At 40.1% G+C, this 20,543-nt stretch overlaps 1 pseudogene; it reads right to left on the reverse strand.

Moving 5' to 3' along the window:
- The window catches only part of LOC145505251 (thioredoxin-like), a 39,895-nt pseudogene extending 35,996 nt beyond the window's left edge, over positions 1-3,899 (reverse strand).
- Between the last annotated feature and the right edge of the window lie 16,644 nt (positions 3,900-20,543).

Raw genomic sequence — 20,543 nt, forward strand, 5'->3', positions numbered from 1 at the left:
TTTCACTTACTTGAGGTACCCAGAACAGTCAAATTCACAGAGCCTAAGAGTAGAATGGTGGTTGCCAGTAACTGGGGGGAAAGAAGAATGGGGAGTTATTGTTTAGTGGATATGAAATTTCAGTTTTAGAAGGTGAAAAAAGTTCTGGAGATGGATAGTGGTGATGGTCAGAACAATAGAAATAAAGAAAATGTGGTATATCCATATAATGGAATATCGTTCAGTCATAAAAAAGGAAATGAAGTACTGCTTCAATATGGATGAACCTTGAAAACAATGCTCCATGAAAGAATTCATATATAAAAGGTCATATATTCTATCATTTCATTTTTAGAAATGTTCAGAACTGTCAAATCCATGGAGACAGAATGTAGATGAGTAGTTTCCCCATTAGGGAGTGGTAGGGAGAAGAGGGTGTTGAAAATATGGGGTTTCTTTTTAGGGAGATGGAAATGTTCTGAAACTAGTGGTAATGGCTATACAACATCGTGAATATACTGAAAATTACTGAGTTATACACTTGAAAACTGGGAAAATGAATTTTATGTCATGTCCATTTGATTGCAGTTTTTTAGAAGGAATGAATCAAAGGTGAGTGAATCCCCTTCAGGTTTCAAGTCTGGGCAATTAAGAGAATAATACTTTTGATAGAGATGAATAAGTTAGAAAAGGAGACTTCGTTTTGAGGACAAATGGCAAATTTGACTTTAAACATGTTGGCTTCAAATTCGAAACTCAACTTCGGTTGGAGACTATGACCTCTGAGAGATGTCTAATGAGAGTTTGGGGCCAGACATCAGATTAAGCAATCTTCAGCATAGGATGTAGTAGATGTTGAGAGAATGAAGCCCTCTCCAAGAAAAGGGCACTTCCCTTGCAGATCATAGCCTACTTTTTCTGTCTCTGTCTTTCTCTCGGAGAAGGCCAGATGCTTTAGAACAAACACAACCCCAGCAACTTCAAAAATGGCTCACTGTAGGTTGGCAAGATGAATACTCCAGGTTAATTCTATTTTAATATGAAGTTCTCCAATTTGTGCTACAACTTTTCCCTTGCTCTTCGTCAAGGTAGGGACTAGTCTTTCAAAGAGGGAAAATTACTTTTCATTTCATCAAAGCATTGACACATCGAGAAATGATTGTGCTAACATTTTGGGGGCACACTCTCCAGCGTGAGTTTGAAGTAGAAGAGAGATATTATCCAATTATGTTTCTGAGATCACTTCAGTTGCTGTGAGTTGAATGGATGGGAGACCGTAAATAGGGAGACCAGACACAGAATTCTTCTGTCTAAGCAGTGAATCTCCTCAGAAATGAAATTCTTCAGTTTTTCTTTCAAAATCAAGTTCTTCTCTGATTGTAAGTTTAATAATATACATACACCTGAGTTTACACAGAACAACTTTAGTTTGCTCTTTTTTGGTTCATCAGTAAAAATACCCATAAAAACTTCATTTCACAGTTGGGTTACCAAAAATTCTTAACCCTATGCTGTGTGTGTTTGTGTATTTAGCAGAAATAATTTCTTTAGAGTTGTTCCAGATATTATAATCCAACGGAAGAAACCTGCAGATAGACTTTTGATTTCAGTTTCCCGACACATTCCAAATTATACTTCTTATGTTTTCTTCTCTCAGGAGGAAACTGAGTTTGTGAAGGAGGAGACATACGCAGTTACTCATCTGGCACTTCAGCAGGGCTGGTTGCCAGTCTCCCAGAACAAGTGAGATAAATAGACATCTGCAAGTAATACTTTGGTAAGATACTGTGGGAGTCAATACTGTTGAATCAACGCAGGTCTGGTTAGTTTTTCTGTGTGAGTGTTCAGAGAATTAGGAATTTAAAATGATGCTTTCAGAGATTCTAGAGACCAGAAAATTCTCTTTTGTTCTTTGGTTATCCATAGGTACTGAAAAAGAAAACCACTCATGGTAAGTTTTGGATCTAGGAACTGGTCTGGATATGGTCAAACATTCCCAGTATTGTGAAGTCAAGCATAAGAGAAATGCTTCCTTCACACTGTAAACCACAGATGAAAGGACATTGATATGGCTGTGCTGCATGAAGTCTGCACTTATTTAAATTAAATTTTCCCATGCCCAGGGGACTGTTCCCTAACTTCACTTCTCCCTTCAAACTCTCTACACTTCCTCTCTCAGTGACTGTGCCTGGTACTTCATCAAATAAATAGAGGTCACCAGGCAGCTCCCTGGGGCTGTTGCCTCTCCCCCAGCACGGTCCTTTCCACTCCTGTGGGAAGAAGGAGCTGCACACCTACTTCTCCTGTATCTAATATCTGCATCATCCCCAGGTTAAACAAGTATTTAAAATAGGGAATGTCGCAATGTTCACTACAGCACTATTCACAATAGCCAAGACATGGAAGCAACCTAAATGTCCATTGACAGATGAATGGATAAAAAAGTTGTGAGATATATACATATACACACACACAATGTAATACTCAGTTCAGTTGAGTTCAACTCAGTCGCTCAGTAGTGTCCGACTCTTTGCGACCTCATGAATTGCAGCATGCCAGGCCTCCCTGTCCATCACCAACTCCCGGAGTCTGCCCAAACTCATGTCCATCAAGTCGGTGATGCCACCCAGCCATCTCATCCTCTGTTGTCCCCTTCTCCTCCTGCCCCCGATCCTTCCCATGATCAAGGTCTTTTCCAATAAGTCAACTCTTTGCATAAGGTGGCCAAAGTATTGGAGTTTCAGCTTCAACATCAGTCCTTCCAGTGAACACCCTGGACTGATCTCCTTTAGGATGGACTACTCAGCCATAAAAAGAATGAGATAATGTCATTTGCAGCAACATGGTAGAAACTAGAGACTGTGAAAAACAAAATATCATATGATATCATCTATATGTGAAATCTAAAATATGATACAAAAGAAACAGAAACAGACTCAGATATAGAAAACAAGCTTGTGGTTGCAGAGGGAAGGGGAAGGATGGAAGTGGGGAGTTGAAATTAGCATAAGTAAACTATTATATACACAATGGATAAACAACAAGGTCCTACTGTATAGCACAAGGAACTATATTCAATATCCCATGATAAACCATAATGGAAAAGAATATGAAAAAAGTATATATATGTATGTATAAATGAATCATTTTGCTGTACAGCAGAAATTAACACAGCATTATAGATCAACTATACTTCAATAAACTAGATTTTAAAATATAAAGACAAGAATGCTAATAGAATGACCATGCTCTGGTGACTGCGTGCGTGCATGCCAAGTTGCTTCAGTCGTGTCCAACTCTTTGCGACCCTGTGGATTGTAGTCCGCCAGGCTCCTCTGTCCATGGGATTCTCCAGGCAAGACTACTGAATTGGGTTACTATGCCCTCCTCCAGAGGATCTTCCCCACGTAGGAAGGAACCTACATCTCTTTACATCTCCTGCATTGGCAAGTGGATTCTATACCACTAGCGCTACCTGGGAAGCCCTGCTCTGGGACTAGACTTCATAAAAATTCACACCTTGCTTCTCCTCATTAAATGTTTCTTTTGAAAGCATTGGCCTTGTTCCTGTCTATTTCAGTTCTGACTTAACCAAATTCTCCAGCACAGTTGACCCAGGTTTGTTGTAGTCACTCCCAGTGTCTTGAAATATCCATTTCCTCAGCCTCTGTGAGGCTATTCTTTTCTTGGAGTCTTACACCCCTTAGGCTCTTTCCTGGGTGCTCATCTCCCCAGCTCAGGGCAGCATCCAGTCCTGCAGTTGCTCCACCTCCTCCTGGATCTTTCTTGAGCTTTTTTGACTCCTCAGCCAGGTGAATGTTTAGCTCCATGACAAAAGGTGCCAGCTCCTTCTGAGCCCCTAGATAAGAGACAATGTGCATGAGCTCCATCAGTGCCTCCTGCACCAAACTTTTGTGCATCCAAACATTATGGCTTCTGCTTCTCCTCTACCTTCCAATGCTTGCACAACATGTCCCAGTGGGCTACCCTAACCAGAAACATGCAGGGAAGAGAGTTCTGGGAAATAGTTATTTTAACCAACTTAACAAATTACAAACCACCACAATCACATTCCCAGTTACCAAATTTTTCTTTCAAATATTTCAAGTTCTAATTAAATTATATTACATTTTAGTTAAATTTTAAAATTTTTCTAATTAAATTATATTTTCTGTTTTTCTGTGTATGCAGTCTTAAATAATGGTGCTCTAGTCAGTAAATTCCTGAAACTGGGTACTTGGATGTCTTCCTCTCCATCCATGTCACTGGTCATTCATCAGATCTTGCTCACTCTTCAGGTCCTAAGTATATTTCTAATATGTCTGTTCTTCTTCAGCAGTTAACTAGCACTTCCCTAGTTCAAGCTTTCCTTATCTTTTGCCTTATTTCACTACCTAACCTCTCTCTCTGCCTTTCATTTTATCCTGCTTAAAGCCATCCTCCTTCCTACAGTTGGAGGAAACTACCTCAAACTCAAATTGAAACACTTCATGTATTCTCCCATTCACTACTCAAGTGTTATATTTGGTACTGGAGATTGGGAATATTGTGTAAGGTTATGAGTAACTATTTTTTTAAAAAAGAGATTTGGCTGATTTTTAAATTTTTATTTATTTTTGGCTGAACTGGGTCTTCATTGAGACACACAGGCTTTCTCTAGTTGCAGCGAGTGGGGGCTACTCTTTGTTGTGGTGCATGGGCTTCTCATTGTGGTGGCTTTTCTTGCTGCAGAGCATGGGGTCAGTAGTTTGGGTACACGGGCTTAGTTGCCCCATGGCATGTGGGATCTTCCTGGACCAGGAATCGAACCCACGTCTCCTGCACTGGCAGGTGGATTCTTAACTACTAGACCACCACAGAAGTCCATGAGTAGCTTTCTTGCTTTTCTGTGTTTCTAGGGGCTTTTTCTGAAGTAAAGATTAAATAAAATTTACTGTATTACCCACTTTTAGTATGAAGTTCAGTAATACACTTACATTGTTGTGAAACTCTTACCACCATCCATGTCCAAATTTTTTTCATCTTTTCAAACTGAAACTCCATATCCATTCAACATCAACTCCCTGTTCCTCCCTCTGCCTACCTCCTGGCAACCACCATTCTACTTTCTGTTTCTATGAATTTGACTATTGATTACTCTTGGTATTTCACATCAGTGAAACCATATAATATTTGTCTTTTTGTGACTGCCTATTTCACTCAGTGTAATATCCTCAAGTTTCAGCCAAACTGCAGCATGTATCAGAAACTCCCTTTTAAGGGCTAAATAATATTCCATCGTATGCACACCATTTGTTTGTTGATGGACCTTTGGGTTGCTTCTATCTTTTGGCTAATGTAAGTAATGTTGCTATGAACATGAGTATACAAATATTTGCCTAAATCTTTGTTTTCAGTTCTTTTGGGGTGATATACCCAGAAGTGGAATTTCTGGATGATAGTGGTAATTTTATTTTTAATCTTTTGAGGAACTATCACACTGTTTTTCACAATCCTAGCAGCAATGCACAAGGGTTCTAATTTCTCTGTATCCTCACTAACACTTGTTATTTTCTGATTTCTTCATTTGTTTGCTTGTTTTGTTTTGGTAATAGCCATCTTACTAGATATGAAGTTATATCTTACTGTGGTTTTGACTTGCATTTCCCTAATGATTAGTGGTGTTAAGTATCTTTTTATGTGCTTATTGTCCATTTGCATATCTTTTTGGAGAAATGTTTATTCAACTCAGTTTACTCATTTTTTAATTTGGTTGTTTGTTTTTATGTTGCTGCGTTGTAGGAATTCTTTATATATTTATGTATTAACCTCCTATCAGATATATAATTTGCAAAAATTTTCCCCAGTTTCATGGGTTGCCTTTTTACTCTGTTGACAGTGTCCTTTGATGCACAAAAGTTTTATATTTGATGTAGTACAATTTAGTCATTTTTTACTTTATTGCCTATGCTTTTGTGTCACATTCAAGAAATCATTGCCAAATCCAATGTCACGAAGTTTTTCCTTATGTTTTCTTCTAAGAGTTTCATAGTTTTAGTTTTTATGTTTAAATCTTTGATCTATTTTGAATTAATATTATAGTGTAAGGTAAGTGTGTGTGTGTTCAGTCATTCAGTCATGTCCGACTCTTTGTGGCCCCATGGATTGTAGCCTGCCAGGCTCTCCTGTCCATGGAATTTTCCAGGCAAGAATACTGGAGTGGGTTGCCATTTCCTACTCCAGGGGATCTTTCTGACCCAGGGATCAAATGTGGGTCTTGCATCTCCTGCATTGGTAGGCAGATTATTTACTAGTTTTTCCATCACTATTTGCTGACAATACTGTCCTTTGTATTGAATGGTCTCCACAGCCTTTCATTTGACCCTACATGTGAGGGTTTATTGATAGGCTTTCTGTTCCATTCCCTTGACCTGTATGTCTGTTTTTATGCCAGTACTTCAATGTTTTGATAACCACAGCTTTGTATTAACTTTGGAAATCAAGAAGTGTGACACCTCCAAAATTTTAATTTTTTTCATGATTGTCTATTTGGGGTTTTTGTTCCTAGTTTTTTTTTAAATAATGAATACTAATTTTATTGATAATAAAACATTAAAAGGTAAATTAAAAAATACTGTTCAACCAAACAACATCCTATATAAACAAAACAAAACTCACCAATGGGTACCCATTATGTACTGAATAAAGTCTGAACTCTATAACAGGTCATTCAAGGTTCTCCATATCCTCTCTTCTGTAAATTGTCCCTTCCTTTGTCTCATCTCTGTCTCAATCTTCCATTTTGTAGTTATTTTATAACTTCTCAACTAATGCCTAACTATGTGAGCATCTTATCACAGCCCATTCTCTTTATACTGCTGTCCTCTGCTTATACTCTTTCCTCTGCCAAGAACACCCTTTCATGATTGACACCCCCTAATTCTTCCTTTAAGAGTATCAACTTATATATCATCTTCTCCAAGAAGTAATTCCCAGACCCTCATGTTGGGTTATGATTCTCTCCTCTGAGTTCCAATGCCCTCTACCCACAGTGTTCTATGTTGTTTGGTTAAGACATTATATTATATAGCAATTGTTTATAAGCTCTTCAAGCTCAGAGACCAGATCTTCTTCTTTTGTTTAACTTCCAGTGGCTAAATACAATTTTTGGCACATAGATAACATCTGCTAAAATTAATTTAACAGAGCTGAAGGGAATTTTGTGTCTTAACGGCAAGGGCCTGCTGCTGAGAGTGGGATAGCACTGCCACTGCCAAAGAGAGCCTCGGGTGAGAGGAACCCTTCAGCACTGGTTTTGAGGATCAGGCTCACTAGGGTGCAGACTATATGGACTCTTGCAAAGGAATTTGATTATCACATGACTTCTGTATCATGGGCTGGGAAAATGCTCCTGTTGCCAGGTCATCGTGCAGGGCATCCATTTGAAAAGAATATAAATTTCAGGTCATTCCAAAGGCGAATAGGCAAAAATCCAATTCCTCTGTGGTGTGGTAGTCCTTTCCTGGAGGAAAGCCAGAGGTCCTGGGAAGTTTTCTTTTTTTAATTCTCCAGTGCATTTGGATGAAAAAAACGTATTTTTTAAAAAAATTTTTTATTGAACTTCAGTTCTTTAACTCTGGAGAAGGTTTCTCCAAATGCATTTCAATGACTGTAGATGCTGCAATTATTTTATAGATTGTTATTGTTGTTCAGTCACTAAGTTGTGTCCAACTCTTTGCGACTTCATGGACTGCAGCATGCCAGGCTTCCCTGTCCTTCACTATCTCTGGGAGTTTGCTCAAACTCATGTCCTTTGAGTCAGACCATCTTGTGCTTTGTTGCCCCCTTCACCTCCTGCCCTCAATCTTTCCCAGCATCAGAGTCTTTTCAAATGAGATGGCTCTCCACACAGGGTGGCCAAAGTAGTGGAGCTTCAGCTTCAGCATCAGCCCTTCCAATGAATTATTTTGTAGATAATATAGTTCCAAACCTGAAGGAGACCCAGTGAGCTTGGTTCCTGGGATCAGAAATGAGCCAGGGCATTTAGAACAAATATGAAGTAGTAGTAGGTGCTTCCCACTAGGCAGGGCCAAGTGCTGGGAGCAGACTGATCCAGCAGTCCCAATGAAAGAAAGACATCCTTACTGAGAACCTCCTTCTCACAGCCTTCTCAGAGTCAGTCGCACACAGACATGAGGTGGGTCCAAACAATGAGCCTGGTAATGGAAAGATCTTGCAATTTCTGTAGATGCATGAAGGGTGTGAGTAATGAACTTCCCAACTCAAATCTTCCTCCTGTATTTGGTCAACCTGAGAGCAAGGAGTTGCTCATGTACTGCTTGGTTTTCTGCACAGCATCTTGTCCATAATATGTACTTGATAATGTCTGATACAAGAACTATTTGAGAAGAACAAATTAAATTTTCCAGGGAAATTGCTCTAGTCTTCTGCTTATCATCTGAAGTGTATTTTTAATGGCTGACATCATCCATGGTATCAACCTGATATGCTAAATTTTCTGATCCAATCATTCTCTTAAACACTGTGAAAGGATTTCCTTGGTGGCACAGTGGATAAGAATCCACTTGCAAATGCTGGAGACACCCATTCAATACCTGGTCCGGGAAGATCCCACATACCACAGAGCAACTAAATCCATGTACCACAACTACAGAGCCCGATCTCGAGAGCCCCAGAGTCATAACTACTAAGCCCATGCACTGCAACTACAGAAGCCTGTGTGCCTAGAGCCCGTGCTCTGCAACAAGAGAAGCCACCACAATGAGAAGCCCGTGCATTTAGCACAAAATGTGAAGTAGTAGTAGACTACTACAATGAAGAGTAGCCCTCGCTCACGACAACTAGAGAAAGCCCATGCACAGCAATGAAGACCCAGTGCAGCCAAAAATAAAAATAAATTTTAAAAAATTGTGAAAATGCTGTATGAGCTGACAAACAGCAAACAAGTCATTGATAATTTTAAATGCTTAGGTATTTAAGGAAAGTAAAGAAAATAGTAAGAGGCCCATTCTGGTAAGTAAGGGCATGGGGATAACATCTTGAATAATAAACACCCTCTTGAGTAAATATATAGCTATTAAAGTGGTTCAGTGGAAAAGATCACATCTATTCTCATCCAAGTTATTATAGCCCTCATGTTGTCTCATGTTGCTAACTACATTCTTCTTAAAATGTATTAATTTCAAATTAAATATGTCTTTCTTAGGCTTGATGAAGAGAGATTGTTTCCTTTGGAAACATAATATTTTTATTCCTTAGCATTAATGAATGAGTTCAGACTCCCATCTTTTTAATTCTTTAATGTGTCAAAAAGGGAAGCTTCCCCTTGAAAGGAGAACTCTCCCATGTCCCAAAACAGCTTGTCCTGGGAACAGTTTTAAAAATGCTGCTTGAACCTTGATTCTCTTTGGCCCAGGTTACTGCAAAAGGGAAGTTTCCCTTTAAACAACAATGCTCTTATGAACATAGTTTCGATGTCATAATTGCCATTTACATCCCTGCCTGAATCACTGGGTGTTGAGCTCTGATGTCAGGTTACCTTCAAGTGCCCAGCAAGTCTTCACTGTGCATCTGCAGTGAACTCAGCGCTGCTCTAGGAGCTATTCATTCATTGTATTCACGACATTTATTGAGCACCTTTGCTCTTCTGGACACTGGAACAGGATATCAAAAGGATGGTCCCTGTGTTCAAAGAGCTCAGAGTCCAGGTAAGGAGATAGCCGAGGAACAAATAACCATGCGGCAATCTGAGTAGTCTTCTACTAGAGGTGAGTGCCCAGGGAGGTCTAAGAGGGAGTGATTATTGTGATGCTGGGGAAGAGGAACTTTTCAGAGAGTAAATGATACTTGACCCCAGGCCTGGAACAATGAGTGAAATTTTGCTAAAGAAAATAAGAGCTATGTGAGAATGAAGGTGGAGAAGGCAATGGCACCCCACTCCAGTACTCTTGCCTGGAAAATCCCATGGATGGAGGAGCCTGGTGGGCTGCAATCCATGGGGTCGCTAAGAGTTGGACACGACTGAGCGACTTCACTTTCACTTTTCACTTTCATGCATTGGGGAAGGAAATGGCAACCCACTCCAGTGTTCTTGCCTGGAGAATCCCAGGGATGGGGGAGCCTGGTGGGCTGCCGTCTATGGGGTTGCACAGAGTCGGACACGACTGAAGCGACTTAGCAGCAGCAGCGGCAGAGAATGAAGGGGAAATAAATTTGGGTAGATAAGGTGATTGTGGGAAGATTTAAAAACCAGGGGGAATAATTTGGACCCGAATTGATTGACAATAGGAAGCAAGCAACTGTAGGTTGAGGAGCAGAAAGATGACTTAACAAGTGACTGTTAAGCAAAATTTGGAAAATTCATCAGAAGTGATGTTCTGGAGACAGAGGGTGGCCTGGAAGTAGCCAGGTAGTTCTTGCAAATACCAGTCAATTGGAAGGTGGCAAAACCTGAACTGGGGTGATAACAGAAGGAACAGAGAGAAAAAGAAGGTATCCCAGTGGAAAGGGACAGCGCTTGGCTCAAGGTAGGAGATGACAAATGTCCACTGTAACAAAGTTGGAATATTTAATGAATAACTATGACTCTAAAAATTTGAATCAAAGGGACAAAAAGGGTGATTTATTATTTTATTGACAGGAGTGAGAGAGGAAGTGAATTCAAAGAAAAGAAGATTTTTAAAAATTTATTTATTTTTTAATTGAAGGATAATTGCTTTACAGAATTTTTTTGCTTTCTGTAAAACCATTAACTCCTGCAGGGTAGAATTTTGCCTCCTCCTGAGCGCAGGACTCAGTATGTAACAATTTACCAATAAGTGTTGATGGGAAGTTAGTAGTGCAAGTAAATGGAGGAAATGAGGGAGTGACTTTCAGCATCTCCCGTGTCCTAAGATGGCTTGTCTGGGAGCTACTGCTCAAAGTGCTGCCCGGGTTGTTAACCTTTTTGGCCTCAGTTTCCTCCTCTGAAGAATGTGGAAATTGATTGGTAGCTGGCTAACACCCTTCCAGCATTAAGAATCAGTGACTGTTCTTTTTGCTGGTATCTTTTTTCTCAAAAAGCAGTTCAAAAAATGAACCCCAACTTATCAGATCCACCCCTTCTCTCTGAAGTGAGCAGAGGAAACTAGTGTAAGAGGTACAGAATCGAAAGGGCCAGCAAGCTGAAGGGCTGTGTTTCTCACTGTTTGAAGATCCCATTGCCAAAAATGGAAGTGGCGTTTCAAGTGTGTTTTTGCCATGTCCCCTGGACTTAAATGGAACTAAATTCTCTTGCAAAGATGGAAAGGAGAGGAGAGAAGAGGAGGGGGTGCCTGGGCTGGGAGCTGGCTGCTAAGCTATGCACTGGAGGTCCAAGTTCAAAAATGCTTGCAGGAAAGCTCCAGTTCAATTTTTTTCTCCGTACACAATGACACTGTTGTGTGTCCAGAGCTGGGAGGAGGCAGCTGGGTTTCTAGAGCTCAATGGCCAGTATCCTTTTTTATTCTTTTTTGATTCTCCTCTTTTGAAGACACCCCACAGGACACGTTGGTCTGGAGAGAAAAATGCTAGTCAGTCCCATATCCTAAAGTCTAGAAAACAAGAAACATATCTTGAGCGGGACTTGCCAGCTCTCATTAGCATGAGGCTTCAGTGAATATGTGAATAATGACTTTCAGTAAAACAAGGAACATGAAACACTCTACATTCACCTGAACATGTGCCCTGCCTCTGATGATCATTTTAGGTGGGTAAGCTCCTGCAGTGCTGGGTCCTTTTGCAGTGTTAGCTTAATTTTGTAAACTACCCTGTACAGGAATGTGTTGAATAAATGTCCATCTGATTTCAAAAGTCCAGAGGTATTTCTGTGCCTACTGCTTTACAGGATCTAATCAGATGTTTCCCGAAATGGGATCTGACCCTTTCTTTGGGGAAAAATTTCTAAAATGATAAATTATTTCTTCTGCTAAATCTTTGTAGTTTTTATGTGATTTCTCTTCAAAGAGATGAACTTTAAGGAATTTACACTAAAGGAATTTGGGGCTTAGAGATGAGGGTAGTAGAATACATTGACACACAGGATAATAATAGTTGACATTCCATGCTAACCCTGTGCCAGGCACTGGTGTGGATCTTTACAAATTTAATTCGTTTAATCCTTGAAGTGACTCTATAAAATAGATATTATCATCTTTGTCACTTTAAAAAATGAGGAAGCCATGACACTGAAAGGTTAAATCATGAAGCTGATAGGTTACTGAGCCAGGCTCCCAAACGTAGTCCTTAGATCTGGAAGTGAAAGTAAAAGTCGCTCGGTTGTGTCCGACTCGGTGACTCCATGGACTATATAGTCCATGGAGTTTTCCAGGCCAGAATACTGGAGTGGGTAGCCTTTTCCTTCTCCAAGGGGATCTTCCCAACCCAGGGATTGAAACCCAGGTCTCCCACATTGCAAGTGGATTCTTTACCAGCTGAGCCACAAGGGAAGCCCCCTTAGAGCTAGACATTATACTAATTTCCTGTGAGTAGTGTGTTTCCCTAATGTTCATGCCTCTTGGTTTCCTGACAGCTATGACTTCACTTTCACTTTTCACTTTCATGCGTTGGAGAAGGAAATGGCAACCCACTCCAGTGTTCTTGCTTGGAGAATCCCAGGGACGGTAGAGCCTGGTGGGCTGCCATCTACGGGGTCGCACAGAGTCGGACACGACTGAAGTGACTTAGCAGTAGCATGTTGTATTTTTGTTCTAGGTACAGGACTTGACTATTCATTGTCTTTATACTCTGGTTCCCCAACATAAGATGAACAGAAAATCATGGGAGAGTAAATAGGGCTAGACAGGAAGGGAAGCAGTCATGATATCAAGGCTACACATGCTGTTACACACACACACACACACACTCACAAATACACACATACACACTCGCAATAAAGTTTATTTATTTTATCCTCACATCACTCATGTGCTTTCAAATGCTCCCTTCCTGCCAGGTTTTACATAGCATTTCCCTGAGGGCTCACTCTTTCCCACTCCAGGTCATGGGGAGGGGTGGGAAGGAGATGATTTCCTTTCTAAGGGTCTGCCAGAAGGCCATGTTTGGAGAGGCACACTTAAAAGGTTTGATCGATAAGAATAGCAACTATGAAAGCCAAACCTCTCTGAGTGAGAGAGTGCCATCACCAGCTCTCTGATCATAGAAGGAAACCAGCTCTGCCCTTGAGGAACTCAACATTGACAAAGCAAACCCCAGTTCTGATATGTCATCCCCACACCCTAAGACTGTCATCTTGGGACATATTCTGTGGAATGTGGTTGTATACTTTATAGTTTGTTTTTTTTTAAATTTTTATTGGAAGATAATTGCATTACAATATTGTGCTGGTTTCTGCCATACATCATCATGAGTCAGCCACAGGTATACATATGTCTCCTCCCTCTTGAACCACCCCTCATCTCCTTCCCCACCTCACCCCTCTAGGTTGTCACAGAACCCAGGGTTGAATTCCCTGTGTCACATAGCAAACTCCCACTTGCTACCTATTTCACATATGGTAATATATATGTTTCCATGCTATTCTCTCTTGTACCCTGGATTTAAAAACAACTCCAACTCTTGCAACCATACTGTGGGACAATATGCTGTCATTACAACAAGTGAGATTGTACTAATACTGAAAGTTACTCTTGGTGTATTCATTAGGTGAAATAAGCTTGCAGAACAATATACATGGTGTACTCCTCTATTTATGTAACAAAGATAAAAGCATACACATAATAACAATAATAAAAATTCTTATTATACACAAGGCATTGTTCAAAGTGCTTTACATTTATTAACTTAATCTTCCAAATATTCCTATAAAATAAATACTAATATCAGCTCAATTTTATATGAAGAAATCAAAGTATGGAGAAGTTAAGTAACTTGCTCAAGGTTGCCCAGCTAAGTGGCAAAGTCAGAATTCAAACCCAGGCCTCCTGGCTCCAGAGTGTCTACTGTTAACCAGCATGCAATACTCTAAATGCCTTGGAAACAGAGAACATTTCTAGACAAATACACAGCAAAGTGTTAACAATGGTTAGCAAAGATGTGGAAATCAGGGATTGGATGAGGGACAGGAGAGGAAATTTTATTTTTATAATACAGACAGCTGTACTTTGGGGCATTATTCTTACACTATCCAATTAGTTACAGTTTAAAAAAATCCTTTAAGAGCTGCAGACAACCACTGAATTTGAAGTAGCCTAGTCAAGAGAAAGTGGGCTTCCCTGGTGGCTCAGTGGTGAAGAATCTGCCTGCAGTGTAGGAGGGGCACATATAATTCCTGGGTCTGGAAGATCCCATAGAGAAAGAAATGGCAACCCATTCCAGTATTTTGGCCTTGGAAATCCCTTGGACCTAGGAGCCTGGCGGGCTACAGTCCATGGAGTTGCAAAGAGCTGGACATGACTTGACAACGAAACAACAGTATCAAGAGAAGAGATTAAGAAGATTCTGTTTTTAGAGGAGAGAATGGGAACTGCATTAGGTTTATAAGTAAAAAGGAAAGAGAATGGATGTAACTTAAAGAGAAGGGGAGATGTGAAGTACATAGGAGAAGTCAACTTCATAGAGACAGAAAGTGTAGTGGTGGTCACCAGGGGCTGGGGGGAGAGGGAATCAGAGGCTGTTGCTTAGTGGGTGTAGAGTTTCCATCTTACAAGATGAAAAGTCCTGGAGATAGATGGTGGCATGGTTTCACAGCAATGTGAATGTATTTAACACTATTGACCTGTGCACTTGAAAATGGTAGTGCACTTAAGATAGTAAATTTTATGTTAAGAGTATTTTACTACAGTAAAAAATACTGAAGAGAAGAAAAGGGAGAAAGATGATTGAGGAGCCAGCAGAAGCAACAAAGAAGGCAAGGAGTTGAAATCGATGCACGGAGGTGTGATGAGAAACTTGGGCATCTAACCCTGTTGACTTTAATGATCCACACTTATATATAAGGTCTCAACAGAGGGAAAACCTGTCATCTCCATGTACAGAAATGAAATATTTTACCCATTTTATAAGTTAACCAGTAATTGTCCTTTTGGCCGATGGCTGGAGAGTTCTGTGGAGAATTCCAACACATAACACAGTTGTTTCTACCCTGAAATCGAGTGTTCTGGTTTAAAGGAAAGGTTGCCGTTTTAAAGCAGGAGTGGGCTCCCAGTCTCTGAAAAATGCGAAAACAGACTGATCCTCTGCTCTGTAGAGCAGTATGGATAAACAGAGCCGCCTACCACCACGGCAGGCAGCCTGAGAGGGAAGGGATCAGGTTTCAGCTGCTGGGACACCTTGCTGGCCCGGAGACAGGCCTCTGTGAGGTGGCCCTGTTCCAGCAGACCCCAGCAGCTCCTTTGCCAGGTCTGCTATTAGCTCCTCCACGTTTTCTCTTGAGCTCAAGCCAAGGTCTCTGGAGGCAGGAGCGTGCAGTTGCCTTTCATATCAGGCCTTCGTGATACACAGTGGACAGGTAGTGCTCAGCCCTGAGTGACTCCCAGGGTCGGGTGTTGGGGGCACTTTTGTCTCTGCAAAAGCTACCCTCTAAAGAACTGGGCTTCCCTGGTGGCTCAGTGGTAATGAACCTTGCCAATGCAGGGATGCGGGTTCCATCCCTGTGTTGGGAAGATCCCCTGGAGAAGGAAATGGCAAGCCACTCCAGTATTCTTGGCTGGAGAATCCCATAGACAGAAGAGCCCAGAGGGCTACAATCCATGGGGTCGCAAAACAGCTGGACATGACTTAGGGACTAAACAACGACAGCAACAAAGGACTCTCAATCAAAGCCAAAATAGCCATTCTCACTTGAGAACTCGAGATACTGATATTTCTTACAGTTTTGGAGTACACATGAGATTTTCTTAGTTTGTTCCCCCCCCCCCCAAAAATGTTTAGGACTGGATTGGATGGATTCCATCTTAGAGTATGACATATTTTCATCTTGACAAGTAAGAAGAGGTCCCACCTTTCTTCTTCCTACAATCATTGTTTCATCCTCAGATAGCTAGCATAACTTTAATTATAGCTATATTTGCTAAGTGAATATGATGTGCCAGGAATCATACTTGAACATTTCTCACAACAAAATGCTGCAACAGAGAGTATCACCCTCATTTTATAAGTGGCTGCAACTGATCTTCAGAGAAGTTAGGAGTCTTATTGGGAGGCCACTCAGTTTTGGCAGAGGTGAGATTTGAACCCAGGTCTGTTCGACTCCGAAGATGGTAAATTCATTTATTAACCATATATGTTATACAATATGCTAGACTGCCCTTTCAAATGCAAATAGGAACGATGTTTTTCCTTTTTTTAATAGGAGAATAATTACTTTGCAAGGTTGTGTTTGTTTCTGCTGTACAACAATGTGAATTGGCTGTTAAGTATATATATATTCCCTCCCTCTTAAGCTTCCCTCCCCACCCCCACCCCACCCCTCTAAGTCATCACAGAGCACCGAGTAGACATAGAGAACGGACTCGTGCACCCAGCAGGGGAAGGAAAGGGTGGGATGAACTGAGAGAGTAACACTGACATATATATGCCACCATGTGTAAAATAGCAAGTTTCTGGGAAGCTGCGGTATAACACAGGGACAATATTTTTAATCAAGTAGCTCCATAATAAATAAGGGGTCAGAGCTGCCGCATAAATGCAGAGTCGTACCTTGCCTGACATCTCAGATTCTCCTCTGCCTTACTATGTGTGCATGGCACTTGCACGTGGACACTTTGGAAGCTATATTTACTCAGCTACTAAATACCATGAGGTCCTAGAAGAGGGTTATCCCCGTGTAACTCCGTGTACGCATGCGTGCTCATGCTCAGTCGTGTCTAACTGTTTGCGACCCCCATGGACTATAGCCCACTCTGTTCTTGGAATTCTCCAGACAAGAATACTGAAGTGGGTAGCCATTCCCTTTTCCAGGGGATCTTCCGAACCCAGGGATTGAACTTGGGTCTCCTGCATTGCAGGAAAATTCTTTACGATCTGAGCCACCAGGGAAGTACATGATCTTAATGATTACTTATGCTCCTTGAATTCAGGTTTTCAATCTTTATACAAGCTACTGAGTGCCTTTACAAAGGCAACTTGGGAGCACTCTATTAAAGAGGTGATTTTCTAAAGCCGGTTGACCTTTGTAAGACCAAACTCTGCAATGGATGGAATTTTTATTATGTATGGAAATATGTCTTCAAAGATAGCATTTTTATACTTCCCCTCATCCCACAACCCATATAAAAATACGTAATAGACTTTTAATTACAGAGAAGATGGAGTGAAAGGAAGCAGATTTAGTTTCCTGCCAGAAATGAGTAATAAATCAAACAAAATATATGAAACAACAATATTTGAACACTGGGTATCAAGCTATGAAGACAGTGGTCCCTGAGAGAAGGAAAACAAATGAAGTTAGCTCCACAATTACTCCTAGCTTACTTCTGGGAGAGTGTCTAGGTTTCAAAGCAGGGAGGAGAAATCCAGGCAGACCCTGATGATTGAGGAGACAGAGGTGGGGAGCCTAGGGAGGACAAGGTGGCTAGAATCTGCAGAAGAGAGCCGGGAGGGAACCAGAGAGAGCTTCACAGAGAGAAGCCCCTGCTCAGTGCAACTAGAGAAAAGCCTATACGAAGCAATAAAGACACAGTGAAGCCAAAAATGTTGTTGTTCAGTCGTTCAGTCATATCTGACCCTTTGCAAACCCATGGACTGCAGCATGCCAGGCTTCCTTGTCCTTCACCATCTCCTGGAGCCTGCTCAAACTCATGTCCTTTGAGTCAGTGATACCATCCAACTATCTTATCCTCTGTCATCTCCTTCTCCTCCTGCCCTCAAGCTTCGCCAACATCAGGATCTTTTCCAGTGAGTCAGCTCTTCACAGCAGGTGGCCAAAGTAATGGAGCTTCAGCTTCAGCATCAGTCCTTCCAAAGAATATTCAGGACTGATTTCTTTTAGGATTGACTGGTTTGATCTCCTTGCAGTCCAAGGGACTCCCAAGAGTCTTTTCCAACACCACAGTTCAAAATCATGAATTCTCTGGTGCTCAGCTTTCTTTATGGTCCACGTCTCACATCCATACATGACAACTGGAAAAACCATAGCTTTGACTAGACAGACCTTTGTCAGCAAAGTGATGTCTCTGTTCTTTATACACTGTTTAGGTTTTTCCTAGCTTTTCTTCCAAGGAGCAAGCGTCTTTTAATTTCATGGCTGTAGTCACTGTCCAAAGTGTTTTTGGAGCCCAAGAAAATAAAGTCTGTCACTGTTTCCATTGTTTCCCCATCTATTTGTCATGAAGTTATGGCAAAAAGTCAAAAATAAAGTAAATGAAAAAATATTGAAAAGAAAAAAGAAAATACACTGGATGAGATCAACAGATTAGATTCCACAGTATAAAAGAGCAATAAACCTGAAGGTCTAGCAATAGAAATGATGCCAAATGAATCAGAGAGAAAGAAATTTTAAAAAATTTAAGAACATCAGTAAGTTGTAAAACTTCAAGTAGCCCAATATGCATGTAAATAGAGACCCTGAAGGAGAGAAGAGGGATAAACAGAAAAAATGTTTAAAAAGTCATGGTTGAAAATTTCCAAATTTGATGAATACTATAATGCCACAGGTCCAAAAAGTTTGATGAACCCCATGTAAAACAATCATAAATAATTACAGCAAAAAACAAATTGCTCAAAACCAGAGATAAAGATAAAATCTTAAAAGCTGTCAGAAAGGGAAAAAAAGAAGACACATTACATATTGAGCAACAAAGAATGAAAGACGATGAATGTCAGGAGCAATGAGACACAAGCCCATGGAGCAAAATCTTTGAAATGCTGAAAGAAAAATCTGTCAAAACCTAGCAAAAATGTTTTTAAAAAATAACTTTTGCAGATAATTCAAAAATAGCTTTTCCAGGCATACAAAAACTGAAGGAATTCATGACCAGCAGACCTGCACAACAAGAAATGTTACAGGAATTTCTACAGGGAGAAGAATGATACGAGATGGAAATCAAAGGAACAAAGAGTAGTAGAAATGGGAAATAGAGATATAAAAAAACTTCTTTATTATTAAAAAGTTCTTTAAAATAATTGATTTTGGAAAGCAAAAATAATAACAATGTATTGAAAGGTTTATAACATTTGCAGAAGTAAAATGTATGGCAATATCACAAAGGCCAGGGAGGGGAAAATGGATATATATTGTCTCTAGGTCATTATATGATGTGTTAAATGGTATAATATTATTTGAAGGTAGACTGTATTTTGCAAATCTTTTGTTATAAAATAATAAAGTTATGGCTAATAAGCCAACCAAGGATATTAAATGGAATCATTTAAATTATAATTTCAGTAACAGGACAAGGATGCCCCCTCTCATTATTCCTTTTCCACATTGTACTGAAAAAGTGAAAAGTGAAAGTTGCTCAGTCGTGTCTAACTCTTTGTGACCCCATGGACTATAGAGTCCATGGAATTCTCTAGGCCAGAATATTGGAGTAGGTAGCCTTTCCCTTCTCCAGGGGATCTTCCCAACCGAGGATTCGCATCCAGGTCTCGCACATTGTGGGCAGATTCTTTACCAGCTGAGCCACAAGGGAAGCCCATCCTAGCTAATGCAATAAGACAAAAGGAAATAAAAGGTATTCAGACTGGGAGGGAAGAAATAAAACTGTCAGTTTTTGAAGATAAAATGATTATCTATGTAAAAAATACCAAAGAATCAACAAAAAGCTCCTGGAATTAAAATACAATTATTGCAAGGTTGCAAGATACAAAGTCAATATACAAAGCTCAGTTGTTTCTCTATATATTAGTAATTATCTTAATTTGAAAAAGAAAATACAATATTATTTACATTAGCACCCTAAAAAATTAAATACTTGAGAATAAATAACAAAAATATTTATGTGATTTATGTGAGGAAAACTATAAAGCTCTGATGAAAGACATAAAAAAGGAGATAAATTAGTGGAAAGATATTTCATGTTGATGGATAGGAAGACTCAATATTGTCAAGATATTAGTTCTTCTATCTAGAGTTATAGACTCAAAATGATCCCAATCAAAATCTCAGCAAGTTATTTTGTCAACAACCTAAAGTTTATGTGGAAGTGCAAAAGATCCAGAATAGCCAACACGACGTTGAAAGAGAAGAACAAAGTTGGAAGACTGATACTGCATGAAATTACCATATAGTTATAGTAATTGAGACATCACAGTATTGGCAAAAGAACAGATGAATAGATCAATGGAATGGGATAGAGAGCCAAGAAAAAGACCTACATAAATATAGTCAACTGATCTTTGACAAAAGAGCAAAGGGGATACAATGGAGAAAAGACAATCATTTCAACAAGTGGTGCTAGAACAACTGGACATCCACATGCAAAAAGTATATCTAGCGCAGACCATATGTCCTTTACAAAAATTAACTCAAAGTGAATCATAGACCTAAATGTAAAATGCAAAATTATGAAATTTCCAGAGGATGCCATAGGAGGAAGTCTAGGTGACCCTGGGTATGCTGAAGAGTTTTTAGATACAGCAGCAAAGGC

This window comes from Giraffa tippelskirchi, chromosome 5, assembly GCF_054371585.1.
Source record: "Giraffa tippelskirchi isolate mGirTip1 chromosome 5, T2T-mGirTip1v1.2.pri, whole genome shotgun sequence".
NCBI classification, from domain to species: Eukaryota; Metazoa; Chordata; class Mammalia; order Artiodactyla; family Giraffidae; genus Giraffa; species Giraffa tippelskirchi.